Here is a 13,559-nt window from a genome sequence, read left to right as displayed (position 1 = left end):
AACATACATCAATAATTCATATCTAGTCTATCCATGATTAAATCACATAATGATAGTACATTCCAAGCCTTATGATCCCAATCCATCATTCATTGTCACCCACGTAGGTGCATCCTTAGTTCAGATCAAGCAAAGCATCACAAACCCATAACCAGCATACTAGATCTCACACTTCATGAGATATTCAATACTTGCACCACTTTCAAACCTTGGCCTAATGATATTCTCCTCCTTATATAGGTTTATTCCTCTCTCAATACCATGGTCCAAAACCACGTAGGACCAATACCTTGGACCCAACACCTGGGGTCAATATCTCAGACCAAATACCATGGACCAAAAATTAGTTTTCCAACATGTACATGCCTTTCTTTCTGTGAAAGTGTGTGTGTACGTTATACGCTCCTTTTGGTCTGCTAACCCGCGTGTATACACTCCTTTGTCACAATGGACTTGCGTATACCTCTCTCTGATCATTAATTCTTTGCAATTGACCTACTGCACTATGATCTATCATCTGAGTGAGTTTCCATCAAGGACAACACCTGTATCATACCTATATCATAATGCCAACACCTATTCCTCTAGTGTGTCTTACAAAAGCACCAAAAAATTCATTTTGAGAGGAAATTGAAGATAAAATTGAATTTCATACCTCATTTTCATTTACATACTTGGCGAGGGTTTCCTTGGCATCATTGTGTTGAATCTCCATCTCATGCATCTTTTCAAGAAGCTCTTTCTTCTCCTCCTTCAAGGCCATCAACTTCTCTTGAAGTATAGTGTTCTCCTTCATATCTTCATAGAGCTCTTGCACCATATCTGTCATGATGATAATCTCTTGCAACATATCTTCATCAAAGAGTCTTGCTAAGGAATATGGATTAGAAACATCACTTGTTGAAGCTTCCATCACACTTTTAATGCATCAAAAGGCTTCACAAAGCTTCAAAAATATTTCTCAACAAAGAATTATCTCCCTTCTTCAGCTTACACACATAAAATTGCACACAATTAAATTATCCTTGCACAAATACAAAACCAATAGCTAATTTTCTAGCTAACCTTGGCAAACCATCTTAGGGTTAAAACAATCTAACAATTTATCTGATACCAACTTGATCTGAAATCTTGGGTAAACTTGTTAATGCTATGCAATCTCCCTCATCAGTATTTAAAATGTGTTTAGGATCGTCTCAAATTAACTAAAATGTAAGGGATTATGTGTCAAGTTTTGAGTGTCTTTTATGAGAAATTCATGAGGTTAATTAGCTGTTTAAAAACACATATACAACAAGTAAAATGTAGAGAAGTAAAATACAACAAACTCATAACAAAAAGTTGATAAAAGAGTTCACCCCTCCTAGGCTACATCTCCTTGGAGCTACTTCAATGGCTAGGCCCTCTATGGATTAATGGTCGATTCTCTGATTACATGCACCTTCAGTGCTCCAACGGCTTTGTATCCTACTCCATTGGATTCAGAAGACTCAAAAACACCAAAAATGACTTTCCAAGTTCTACATTTGGACTTTAGTTGATCTAAGCTTGACCTCCTCTTCTAACGGCCCTAGGCTTCCTTAAAACTCAACGTAGAAAAATCATGTAAAGAAGCTCCTTTCTGCATATACAACCTATTCCATTGGGTTCATAGCATCTAAATCATCTAGGAATGACTCTTTCTAAGCCAAAATTGGTTAAAAACTGCCAAAGTTGTGGGTTCTTCAGTTTTTCCTAGGAAATCTCCACTAAATCTAGAAAAAATCTAGTTAACTCCGCCAAATTTGGAGTTAGCTCAGGATTTTTTGGATCCACCAAAAGCTACGCCAACCTAATCCATCATTAATTAAATGATAAACATAAATTAATTAGCACTAATATCGCTTAGCGCATTAATCTGGTGGTTACCATTGGTTTTGGTCACATGCTGGCGGTTAGAGTTACCTGGCAGTTATGTAACCACTTGTGATTAACATAAAATGCTAGTAGTTTATTGGTGGTGGCCACATGCGAAGGTTAATCATTAGCTATTAATGCTAGTGGTTAACTCCAAATCAACCATGGTTTAAGCTATAAATACAATTTGTGACCATTATATATTAAGTCCATTGGATTTGGTGTAACAGTGGTGCATGGTGCTTGTGTGGGTGAGGTCATGGGTTCAACTCTGCTAGCCTCCAAACAAACCTTTTATAGACCTTTGAGATGGCACGTGGTACCTTCCAGGCTTGCCACATGTCACCCTCTCATTGGTCCACGAAATATGCTATGACCAATAACGTGTTGCCAAGTGTCAAGATGTGATTGAGCCACCTATGGGAATATTGCAGGAATATATTCCTTGATTCAAAGGAATATTCCCTAGAATATTACTTTTTCTTATTGAGTTGTATGGATCCCTAGTCGGCATCTCAGTTAGCCTGTACCAAAATTCGCTTATTTGACCAAACGATCAGAATGCTCTAACTTTCTCATACGAACTCTGTTTTGAGTGAAACAAGTTGCATTAGGATCGTATCAGTGAGATGGATGCGATAATTTAGGTTTTGATCGATTTAGAGAACTTTTATTTATGAGAAAAATTTTGACCCTAATTCAGATTCAATCAACCATCAGGGGAAAAAAGTACATAATTGTGTGCACTAATTATTTGAAAAAGTGGGTTAAATCCAAGGCTGTCAAGGTAGAACAAAAGAGGAAGTGTTTGATTTCTTAAGGGAGAATGTATTTTACAAGTTTGGGTACCCTAGAGGGCTATTCACTAATTAAGGAGCTCAATTCACCTCACACATAATGGAATATCTATTGAGGCGGCATAAGATCAGTCAAAAGAAGTCAACTGCTTATCATCATCAATCCAATGGACAATTATAGGTTACCAATAGAGCATTGGAAGGCATTGTTACTAAGGTTATGAGAACCAATAGAAATATTGGGTTGACAGACTAGTGGAGGCCACTTGGGCCTATAATACAACTTGGAAGACAACCACTAGCTTCACCCCTTATGACTTGGTGTATGGGAATAAGGCTCTTGTCTCCATTGATTTTGAGTACAGCAATTTGACAATGACAATGTAGTTGGATTTGTATGTTACAAAGGCACAACAAGAGAGGTTGCTCCAGCTCATCAATTTAGATGAATTTAGGATGCAGGCCTTCCTACACACATCAATGACTCAAGTACAAAGAAAGGTTTGGCATGACAAGAAAATCAAAGACATTTTTTTTCAAGAAGGTGATTGGGCTCTGCTATATGAATCCACATTCAAGGACTTCAAAGGAAAATTGATAACGAGGTGGTTGGGCCCATATCTGATAGAAACGTTCCATGACAATGAGGTTGTGAAAATAAGGACCATTGATGGAGAAGTATCTCCTTGTTGGTCAAAGGATACAGATTAAAAACCTATAAAATACATTTATGAAGGGAAGAGTTCATGAGTACCATTAGTAAGTAAGTGAATGTTCTTGGAAGTGTCTAAGCTTCCATCTCACTAAATTCTTAAAATTGTTTTATTTTTGAAAAAAATGAAAAAGGAAAAAAAACAATAAGGGACCTAGGTGAAAACCTCTATAAGGCATTTGAGGCCAACTTTTGGGTTGAAAACGTGCTTGAGGAAGCCCAAGAGTGAAAAAAGGAAAATAAAAAGATCCCTGGGTGAAAACCTCCCTTGAAGTGCCCAGTGCAGGCAAACAGGTTGAAAACATCATTTGAGGAAACCTTTGTGTCCTGCAAACAAAAATGAAAAAACAAAAAACAAAAAAACAAAATGACATCACAGGGACCTCAAACCTGCCCACTAATAAAATCCTGTAATTTTTGTAGGTTTTTAAAGGAAACAAAGGACTTAGAGTTTAGTGGTGTTTATGGGTTGAAATGTACTGCCAACATCTAAGGGGTCTCCCTGGTGTGAAGTCCCATAGACCTCACACCATTTGGGATAGGATCCCCATCCGGTATTTGGGTCTGGCTGCCACCATGAATGTTCTCTTCTCTTGGTTATCAAATGAGAAAGTTTCAGAGTAGGGCAAGAATGGAATTCTCGAGAAACAAAAAAATTAACCCAAGATTGACAAATTGCAAAAGCAGGTGTGAACAAATCTCAGCAAAAATATGAATAGATATACGTTGAGAGGGATTAGTGAGCTAAAAACCCCATCCGAAATAATAAATAGGAACATGCCAAAATTCAATTACGAAGTAGTTCACAATAGGTCACCGACATGGCAAGGAACAAATAAACATAAATTTGAAAGTGAAACATACATGTAACCACTATGTATCAGTACATAACAGGTTGCGTATATAAAAGCACACATACAAATATGGTGAGGTTCCAAACAACTAATACAACCCCCATCAGTAAGCATGGGAATCAGTGCCAAAGATAAAAGAAAAATCTTATTAATATTGTTGCAACTTTAAATACATATCATGCAATTTGTCAATAACCTATAGTGGAACATGGGTTGTTCATATCGTTGCCCAATGCCAAAACCCTAGCCCCACTGCAAAAACACTCTACTAGCTACCAAGAGCTGAGTGGCCATAGCTCTCAAGCATAAATCAACTATATATATTGGCCTCAACTCAAGTGATAGAATCCATTTAGATGAGGGATGAGGGCACATTTATAGAGGTCAGGTGACTGTTCACCTACCATGACCTTTGGCCTTCCCTCATGCCCTTTCAACTACCTTCATGCCTCTTAAGCTTCCACACTATTCTCTCATGCCTACTGCCTAGTACAGGCTTACTTGATCTCAGCCTAACTACTAAAAACATAGGAGAATATTTACATCATGATGAAAAAGAAGAAGAATATATAAAGGGTTCTTGTAGAACCTAGAACACTTATCACCAAGGCAATCGCCACAGTTCAAGACCAAATTGTGCGGTTCCTTGGCTACATGGAATGCCATCGCAGTTGCCATAGTGTCTCGATCAGTTATGTGGAGCCAACTTGTTCAATAGTTGGGAATCCTAGTTGTAGGGCTTCCCAAAAGTAACCATAGATCTCTCCTCATAGGTGGAAGCTCTCGCTCTCCTATACCCTGTAAGAAAATAACCATAGTTATACACGATGATAATCGAAGAACCACGCCATAAATGTAAAACAGAGAAATAAATAGCAGTAATCACGAAAAACCAAAATCATCTATGGACCCCTGGATAGTCCTATCCTGTGCTATGGAAGTGCTATAGAGGGTGGATTTTCAGGGTCTTCCTGGGTTTAATCATAGTGAATCCAAATCCTAACTTCTACCTTAACTAGTCGAGCCACCACTAGGATAGAAATATCCTTGTGGAAACAAACATAAGATATTATGAATGGATGTTGTCTCCCTAGTTTCGGTTGGTGGGTTTCCCTCCTATCCAAGTTATTGACTATAATCTGAAGTAACAACCATGATACTACACCTATAAAATATATGTGCTTCCCTATCCTCCCAAACGATCACTCCAACAAGTGTCCATGTTTCTTGTAAATGACACTTTGAAGTCATTTGATTTGAGAAAATAAATGGTATCGAAGATATCAGAGACCACAAGGATATTCTAATAACCACCAAAATCGAAATCTTGAACTCAGGGAAATCGCAAATGATTAAAATTCTTTTGTGGAGTTGTCATATTTCCTCAAAATCATAATCTCATTGTTAAAAGAGCCTGTGAAGTGTTTTGTACAAGTTGACTAACCAGTAGTGAATTGTTTTATCTCTCTGAGCATCCCCTTTTTTGTGTCATGATACACTTTAGGTTTTGATCCTTGAATTTATATTAATTTCTCGATCAAAAGACAAATTTGATCGATCTCGCAATGCAGCATAACCATTTAGAAGAAGAATCTTTTCAAGAGACAATTCCACCGAAGTAACAACCAGTGAAGTAGTTCATGACTTATGAAAGGTCACATAGTCACGTTTTCACAAAGTCATATTATTTGGATGTTCCCCTAAATCATAGGAATGTGATCTCATGACCTAGGTGGGAGTGCAACTCACTAGAGGTCACATGGTCACAGGGAAGGGTTGGTCATATTTTCTGCAATCTGGCTTGAGGCATTGGAATGTGATCAAGTGACTTGGCTAGAATCAGGACCTCCTCCAGGTCGCTCAGTCATAGTGAAGCTGGTCGCACTTCGAGTTGAGACTCTTAAGACGCAATTTCACAATTTAAGGTCTTTCTAAAAGAATGTGATCCTTTGGAACGTTAGTGTTGGTAGCTTCACACTCGTTGGGATACTTTCAATAGGCTCACCACAAATGATAGGCATACATTTGTAGACTCTTATGAAGTTTTTCATTTACTGTTGGAATACAATACGCTTGGCCCTTACTTCCCAAAACATTACCTTTAATACTACCCTTTTTAATTACTAAGTGATAATACAAAAACAAAAGGAACATGACCAGAAAAATCTACTCTCAAATTTGAATTTTACAAAAAAATCAACAATGCACATGGCTTCTAAGACCTTGACTTTCCATTGCCACAACATGGTTGAGAATATAGTTCACAATATCATCTTTGCTTGGGAATTCTCTAAAATATCAAGGTTTAGTATGTTGATTTTAGATTAAAATTTCTCAATATGTTCCTTTAATGGTTCCACCTCATTCCCCATCAATAAAGAGAGAACCTCATTTGCTTCTGCAACATCTTCCCCTATTAGTTGTTTCAGCTTCCTTATTGCTGGATCCAAGGTCATCTCCCAAACTGTAAAGGCATCCTCTCTCCTATTCCTTTGAAACACTTGATGTTATATGATGCATTTAATGGAAGATTCTTCTGCAATTCCTTTAAATCACCATCATCGAAGCAGTAATGAAACTGTGTACCCCTCTCAACCCTCTATAGTGGTGGAACTCTTCCTCACAAAGCGTTTACTGATATATGAAAAAAATTTAATAGAAGAGTGTGAATATGAGCACTATCTACATCAGCATCTGTAAGGATGATGATCTTATGATATCATAAATCGTTTTCTTGAAATCCTCACCCTTCACCGCAAGTTCTAATCCAATGATAAGATCTTGAATTTATACATTTTATACAAATCTTCTTAAACTTTACATTCAATGTTGAATATCTTACCATGCAGAGGTAAGATAGCCTAAAATCACCTATCTCATCCTTGTTTTGCATGTCCTGTAGACTCTCCTTCAACTATAAAAAATCTTAGATTCATAACGATCTGATGCAGAGCAATCATCCAACTTTCCAGGAAGTGCAGATGACCCTAAAATTATTTTTCTCCTTAGTAATTCTCTTGCTCCTTTTCCTACCATGGATTCTTTTTACGCAACTAAAACCTTTGAGAGAATGATTTCTAGAACTCTAGGATTACATTCCAAACACTTTTGTAAGATATCCCTAAACAGATTGGTTCACTATCCTCCTCACCTCTGGATTTCCTAACCTTGTGTTTGTTTTCCCCTCAAACTCTGGTCTTGAAAATTTAACTGAAATTACACATGTCAACCTCCCCCTCACATGTTCACCACTAAGATTCTCATCCTCTTGCTTGATAATATTTGACTTCCTTCCAAGGTTATGCATTGTACTAGATAATGCATATTTCACACCATCCATATGAGAACCTCGATCACTTGTTTGGATATTGTTTTCATATCCCAACAAGGTGTTTGTATATGCATCAGAGCACCACTGAAGGGCTAAGTCAACAATGACTTTGTCTCTTTCATTCTTAAAGGAGATTGTTCCATGAATAGGTGCCTTGTCATAATTTAGCCAACAGACATATTCAACTAAGCCTCCAACATAGTGATATTCGTTATAGGTTATATTTTTTGCATCCAAATTCTTCTCCATCAAGGTTATCTTTACCTGTGGGTTTAGAAATGCAAGCTCTCTAACACGTCCAGCTACTATGTTATAGTCAAACATTGTCATGGTTGTGAAGACTTCCTAATCTGGCCAAAACCTTACACATGTTCCCTGATGAAATTTGGATTCATCTAAAATGTCATGAGAGGTGAGTTCAGTCACTCACCATGCACAAAGGTTTGATCCCATTCCTTTCCATCACGCTAAACTGTCACTTCCAATTTCTCAGACAAAACATCCACTACAAAAACACCAACACCATGCAATCCTCTAGAAACATTATAGCCACTGCTTTCCCCACCGAAATTGCCTCCAACATGGAACACCGTCAAAATAGTCTTTAAAGAAGACTTCTGTGTAACATGATGTAAATCTATGGGAATCCCTCAACCATTATCTGTGATTCTAATAGAGCCATCAGGGAAGAGAATAACATCTATGCATGTTGCAAACCCAGCTTGAGCCTCATCTATGGCATTGTCAAAAACTTCGTAAACCAAATGATGGAAACCACGAGATCCAGTGCTTCCAATGTACATCCTTGGCCACTTTTGTACTGGGTCTAGACCTCCCAAAACCTGAATTTGTCTAGCATTATAAGACTTTGAAGCAGCTGGATCAGATGAAGGGTCTATGGAACTAGTTGATGACATAAAAGCATGTATGGTCGTAGAACATCTTGTAGGTGTGAAATTTGTAATCCTTTTGAAGGTGCGTGCTCTCTGGCACCAAAGCATCTTAGTGGTGTCATGTGAAGGGAATAATTATGCAACTGTAGCATAGTTCGTGTTGACACCTAATCCTCATGATTGGGTGAATTTATGTAAATAATTAAATTAGAAATGTCAACAGTCATCGGGAGATGAACTGAACAGTCACTCCCTATTGTATATAACAAAGACCTACCTGATGGAATAATACATGAATCAGTTTTTGCTTAATGGAGTTACTGCCTGGCCTGACATGGTATCAGAGCCAACTCCTTTTTTTAGCCTTTTTGTCTTTGTAACTCCCTAGTCTGCTCCTCTGCTCTCCATATAATTTAGTGATTGAGTGCCTGTACGCCTGTCTGAAATTGCCTCTGTTCTGTCTGCCATATTCCTTTACCTGCGCTCTCTGTCCATAAACGTTTCATAATTTTAGCGCTATCCTTCACTAACCATAGGTGCCTCCACGCATGACATGATAGTCGAGGTTTCCTTGAGACTATAGTTCAGAGGCTGCATCGGCCTCCGCATCTTGGTCTTCTAATTTTGTCTCGGATTTCTCTCTGTTGATAATATTGGCTACCAGTTTTTATCCTTGTAAACATTGATACTCTCAATCATTTATTCCCTTGTTACCACCCGCTAGCTTAGTGTCATGTTGAAGGGGTATTTATGGTACAAATTCTTGCTCTGTATTCATTGTTACGGTTTTCTCACTCAGCTACTCTTTTTCTGTCTCTGAATTCTCATGAAATGGTCACACTGTAGTCTGCCTGCAGTTCAAATCCTTGGATGGGTTCTTTTTAGTACATTTCCGAGCTAGTTTTTTTGGAATATAGAGGCAGCCTTTTGGTTTTGATGAGTGTTACTGCATGGGCTTTCACACTTCAATTGATGGAGCTTGAAACCCAAAAGCTTGCGTGTAAGGAAACTATTGTTTTTTGAGAGTGCTTTTGAGGTTACTGAGTGGAGTGTTCTAGACATTGTGGAGTGCCAGACTTTGGTTTGAGCTGTACATGCATGCTTTCTCTGAGAAGTTAGTGAAGCTTTCAGTTGCGCGTCAAGAGGGGTCCAATGTGGAATTTGAGCGCCAGTTAAAAAAAAAAAGCGAGTTCGAGTGTGTATTGTCGTGACGGGCTTCGGGATTCATTCATGTCATTTCTAGCTGATGGTTATTGTTTGACTGGGATATTTTTTCTGTGGATAAACCCCATATTCGTTGGGCGTTCCTTCTGAATGGTGTTAAAATTTAAACTATGACTGTATACCACTTTATGTGCATGTTAGTTTTTTTTTCACATTGCATTTTATATGTTGGACATGGCATATAATGGATTAAAATGTTATATGTGGTGAAGATTTTTATGACAGTGGTAGCGTTCCTTTCAATGGTCAATGGTATATGAATGGCATAGCAGAATTCTATTCCTGCTCCGATTTTGGATGGTTTTGAATACACTTTCATATCATAATCATTTTTTTTAGCAGCAAAAGTATTTTTTCCATCAGTAGAAGTAATTTTTTTTTACAGAATGCATTCAATCATATCCATGGTGGGAATATTTCTCACTAGCAAGGAGAACTATCCTAAATGGTCCTGGATGATAAAACACACCCTCATTTTCAATGAGTTGTGGAAAGGAGTGTGTGTCAAAGAAGGAGACAATGACCCAGTACAGCCTACCTCAAATAAAGAGCTCGTCATTTGGGAAAAAAAGAACAACAAAGCTTAAGCATTAATCACAGAATCTGTAAATGAAGAGGTGAGTCACCATATTTCGTCATATTCAACTACCTTTGAAGCCTTACAAAAGCTGAAAGAACTCTATGGCTCACATTCTGCACTTGAAGTTGTCCAACTCATGATTAAACTCTTCACTCTTGAACTACAAAATAATGATCCTCTTGCTCTTGCATCTGCAGTAAGGTCTATAATGCATGATATCAAATCCACTAAGATTGAATTGGATATTCCTCTTATCGCTTTTCTCAAGGCACTTTATCCTACTTACTCCAATTATCTTGAGTCATTGCAAGCAAATGGAAATCTCAAAGATATAACCTTTGACACTCTTGTGAAAAGGTTTGCTGAAACAGAGAAAGCTTTTGGAAAGAAGACAACCCCTAAATCTTCTGAAGAAGTTGTGTGCCTTTCTCATTAAGAAAAGCATCCTGCTCAAGATTCTACAAGAGGAAGAGGAAGATATTTCATAGGCAGGGGGCAGACATTCTCAAGGAGAAAAGGAAGATTTGCACTGTATTCACTGCAAAAGAAATGGATCACATGATGCCTCTACATGCAAGCTACCATGGGACAAAATTGAGCAGAAAAGAAACCAACAGAAAGGTAAAACTAATGATACAGACAAATGTAAAGCACTTGAATCCGATCACTATGTTGTGGCACAATGTAACATTGGAGTAAATGAAGATTTATTTCATGCTTCACTTGCTTCTTGGAAAAATGATTGGTTGCTTGATTCAGGAGCAACCTACCACATGACTCATAGAAAATATTTTTTTGAAAATTTCACTGACAATGTTGATGGAGCAGTATACTTTGCAGATCAATCAAAAATCAAGCCATCAGGGCTTGGCACAATCAGGCTTAAACTGCCTAGTCTTCCAGAATTTCTTCTGGATCATGTTCTATATCTCCCACAGCTCAAGAGAAACTTGTTGTCCTCAATCCACAACCGCCAGCAAGGTCATTCCATTCGTATGTTTGATGGCAAGCTTGAGGTAAGAAAAGCATCTGACTACTCACTTGTCATGAGGGGAATAGAAGAGGAAAGGCTTCTCAAACTGCAAGGAACCTCTGCTCATTCACAAAATTTCTCATACAATTCTCATTATGAAGAAAGTACACTTCCATCAAGTTTGTTATGGCATGCTAGATTTGGACATTTGAACTATGACAATCTCTGCTTATTGAAGAAAAATGGTGTTGCTGGTTTGCCTACAATTCCTAGGAAACTTAAGCAATGTGATGCTTGCATTCTAGGAAAGCATAGCAAACAGTCTTTTCATGATTCACATTCAAGAGCACATAGGAAACTTGAACTCATTCATTCATATTTATGTGTTCCAATTCCTGTTCCTTCTGCAAATGGAAATAAATATATCATGACATTTATTGATGATTACACCAGAATGTGTTGGGTTTATTTATTGAAGAACAAATCTTATGCTTTTCAAACATTCAAGAATTTTCATAAATGCATTGAAAATGATGCACAATCTCATATTGGGTCTATTCGCACTGACAATGGAAAAGAATACACATCAAATGAATTTGAAAACTATCTTCGCTAACATGGGATCAAACATCAAACAACTGTGCCTTATAATCCCCAACAGAATGGTGTAGCTGAAAGAATGAATAGGACAATCTTAAATATGGTACGATCCATGCTCTTCTTCAAAAATGTAAAGATAATGTTTTGGGCTAATGATGTTCTATGTGCTGTATATATAAAGAATAGATGTCCATCTAATGCTATAAGAAACAAGACTCCATATGAAATGTGGTACGGACATGTTCCTTCGGTAAAGAATCTCAGGGTCTTTGGTTCCACTTGTTATGCCTTGATACCAAAGGTACATAGAAACAAACTTGGTGCTAGAATTCATAGGTGTATCTTTTTGGGATATTCAAACACCTCCGAACCATACCGCCTCTATGATGAAGTAAATAAGAAATTTGTTGTATCTAGAGATGTAATTTTCTTTAAATCATCTAAAACTAACAATGTTGTTGAGCGACAACTTGATCGGTTGTATAGACTCACAAAAGCAAAATCATTTCAAGAATTTGATAATCAATTCCACATCTTGAAGGGGGGATTCCTATATTAGATCAACATGTGGAATCTTCTCTGAAGAACACCCTCCCCCGCATGAAACTCCAACAAGGGATGATGCTTTAAGTGATGTAATTGATACAATTGGGAGACTCAATCTTGATTCAGTCCCAACTCAATCAATAGAGCATCCTGGACCATCTCAGAAAGGTCCCCCAAAGTGGGTGACAAAGACACTTCAAAGTGTTCATCCTGATGAAGTTGGAAAGACAGGAACCAGAAATTCAAACCGGCAAAATGGAGGTGATGTAGATGACTCTAATTCCCTTGTTGATATGGATGTTTCTTATGATTGTGAGTTGAACTTGTCTACAGATTTTGAACCAACTTCCTTCAAAGAAGCTGCTTCTCATGATGAATGGAAAGAAGAAATGCAAAAGGCGTATGATGCCCTCATAAAGAATGGCACTTGGAAGCTGGTTGATCCACCATTAGGAACCAAACCAATTGGCTGCAAGTGGGTCTACAAGAACAAGTATAAAGCTGATGGCTCACTTGACAAGCACAAAGCTAGGCTTGTGGAAAAAGGTTTTGCACAGAAGGAAGGGGTCGATTATGAGGAGACTTTTGCCCCCACAGCGAAATGGGCTACCATCCGGACACTCTTTGCACTAGCAACTCAGAACGATTGGAAAGTCCATCAAATGGATGGAAAAACTACTTTCTTGAATGGAGATCTAAAAGAGAATGTTTTTATGTCGCAGCTTGAAGGATTTGCTGTGAAAGGACATGAACATAAAGTATGCAAACTTGTGAAGTCCTTGTATGGCCTCAAACAAGCACCGCGAGCCTGGTATGAAAAACTGATTGAGCATCTTCTGAAACTCAATTTCAAACATTTTGATCTTGATGATGCAACTTTATTTGTCAAGAAAGTTGGCAAAACAATTGTATATCTTGTGGTATATGTAGATGATATTCTGATGACAGGGAACAACGAAAGCTGCATTGCATCCATAAAGAAGGAATTGGGGAAAAGTTTTGAAATGATTGATTTGGGCTATGTTCATTACAATCTTGGCATTGAAGTAACCCAGAATCCAAAGTCCATATTTCTTTCTCAAAAGAAATACATTGGAGATCTGTTGAACAGGTTTGGCATGACAGAGTGCAATCCTCTTACTACTCCAATGGA

General features: G+C 37.8%; 1 pseudogene; it reads right to left on the bottom strand.

Moving 5' to 3' along the window:
• Positions 1-6,520: 6,520 nt before the first annotated feature.
• LOC149142689 (DNA gyrase subunit B, chloroplastic/mitochondrial pseudogene) lies at positions 6,521-8,507 on the bottom strand (annotated as a pseudogene).
• Positions 8,508-13,559: the final 5,052 nt, after the last annotated feature.

The sequence above is a fragment of the Pinus tabuliformis genome, chromosome X (genome assembly GCF_031772625.1).
Source record: "Pinus tabuliformis cultivar Carrire ecotype Pingquan chromosome X, CPIR1, whole genome shotgun sequence".
Classification (NCBI taxonomy): domain Eukaryota; kingdom Viridiplantae; phylum Streptophyta; class Pinopsida; order Pinales; family Pinaceae; genus Pinus; species Pinus tabuliformis.
The sequence above is the reverse complement of the archived record's forward strand: the minus strand, read 5'-3'. Positions and strand labels throughout refer to the sequence as shown.